Here is a 2,500-nt window from a genome sequence, read left to right as displayed (position 1 = left end):
GAGAGAGAGAGAGAGAGATAGACTGATTAATTGATAATTATATCTATAGATAAAGATATGGATAGGCTGTAGATATATGTATGTATGTATGCAACACTCAAATGTATATTCACACTTAAAATAAGAGAAATGCCGAATACCGCCCACCAATTGGCCTAGGTGTAAATTGGTGAGGTGAGGGCGGGGGGGGTTGGGTGGAATCTATATACTAATAAGCCTTTCCAGCAGGAGTGTACCATCTCACATGACCTTAGTAAGTATCAGCACGTTCAGGGACTACTCGATTAGGATGATTGATATGAATATGTATATGTGTATATAAGTGTATATATATATATATATATATATATATATATATATATATATATATATATATATATATATATATATATATGTACATACATACATATATATATATATATATATATATATATATATATATATATATATATATATATATGTATATATATACATACATATATATATATATATATATATATATATATATATATATATATATATATGAGTATATATGTATGTATGTATGTATGTATAAGAGTGTGTGTGTGTATGACATATCCTTTCCGTCATTAGCAGTTTCATCTTTTCGTGATTTCACACTGACTTTCCCGTTCCCCATATTCACTTCGAAGTTAGTCATACGATAACCGGACTGCTGAAGAAAGGAGACGATCCCGAGGCAGTGCACCAGCGTCCCGTGGCCCAGAAAAAGCTTGGTTGAGTACGAAAGGGAAAATGGTACGACGTAATGCTTGAAATCTTCATCTCCCAGCGGTAATTGTAACAGCAATGACAGTAGGGATGAGGAAGTAGAATAACAATGAAAATGAAGATGTTGATACTAATGCATAGGAAAATAAGGTATAAAATGCTAATAAAAATAGTAATAAGAACTGGTCAGTATGATCACTATAAACATTTTTTTAACAGTAGCAATAATGGTACAGAATGGATAAAGAGAATATTATTGATAGATAATCGATATGGATTTTTTGAATGTCCAAGTCTGACTTTAAAGAAAAGTAATTATTCTTATTAATATCCCAATGACAAAATAAAAAATTAAAATTACGGAGTCGAGTTTATATAAAGGCGACTGATGACTACCAAGTCATCAGTAAAATTAAAAGCATTGGTAGAAGGTATATACCATAATTTACTTCCCTGGAATAACTACCGTATCAGCAGTTTAGTTTATTATCGTAAGGAGTCTAGGAGTGAAATCAAAATACACGACATAAAAACATATTTGTCGCACTTGCGATATCGTATGTAAGATGCCAAAGACGTATATATATAAACAATACTAAGATACGAAGGTAGGTGATGCTATACAAAAGCGCTACATTCATATTAAGAGAACTATAACGGTCGAAAAGTTTTGATGCGATAATGAATACTAGAATTAAATAAAATATAGCTTGAATGCAGAAAATTCCTACATCGAAATTGCACTAAAATCATGAAAACGGATATACAAACATAACAAAATTCTAAACCTATAAATTCTAAAATTAGCAACAAAAACCTCATTGGCAGCTCATGCCTAGGAGCTGCGAAATATATAAGTGCAACTATTTGCTAAAACTAGAGCATGGTTGAATGCTATTAACACAGCGACCAACACAGTAACACATAAGCGCAGTGGTGACAACACTTAACCGGAGACTAAGCAAAATGAGGATAATAAAAATGAAAAACCAGTTACTGATGATGATCATTATCATTTTACTATATTTTTTCAGTCATAAACTGGCTCGTCGTAGTCAGAGGTTTAACCTAATGATTATTATTATTATTATCACCTTTAGCATTATCATGAACATCATAATTATCTAATTTTTTCCTATCATTTATTCTATCATTATTATCATTATCATCATTAGTATAATAATAAAAATAGTATTATCAGAAGTAGCTGTTGCTGTAGCATTAGTAATAACAACAACGACAAGGAAAATAAGACGAAGGATATAGACAACAACAAAAAACACCAGCCTGCAACAACACAACAACAACACATCCATAAACAAACACTAAAACATCAGAATAATGAATAACAAACAATAACGTGTAATGGCCAGACACCAAGGGGGTCAAGGGAGGCGAGAGCGGGGAAAAGTGGCAAGGATGGTCTGTATGGTGTGATGGTGAGAAGATGGTGGCCAGGCATGGTGGGCGTGGACTGGAATGTGTTTATGTATGGTGTCATGGTTAAGGAGGGGCGGGCGTGTGTGGGTGTGGGTGTATTTTTGTGTGAGTCGGTGTGTCAATGTTGTGAGTGTGTGTGTGTGTGTGTTTGTGTGTGTGTGTGTGTGTGTGTGTGTGTTTGTTTGTTTCTTTGTTTGTTTGTGTGTGTGTGTGTGTGTGTTTGTGTGTGTGTGTGTGTTTGTTTGTTTGTGTGTGTGTGTGTGTGTGTGTATGTGTGTGCGTGTGTGCGTACGTGCAAGCGTGTGTGTTATCGTGTGTATCTCCACCT

This window comes from Penaeus vannamei, chromosome 4 (assembly GCF_042767895.1).
Source record: "Penaeus vannamei isolate JL-2024 chromosome 4, ASM4276789v1, whole genome shotgun sequence".
Taxonomy (NCBI): Eukaryota; Metazoa; Arthropoda; class Malacostraca; order Decapoda; family Penaeidae; genus Penaeus; species Penaeus vannamei.
Note: the sequence above shows the minus strand (reverse complement) of the source record.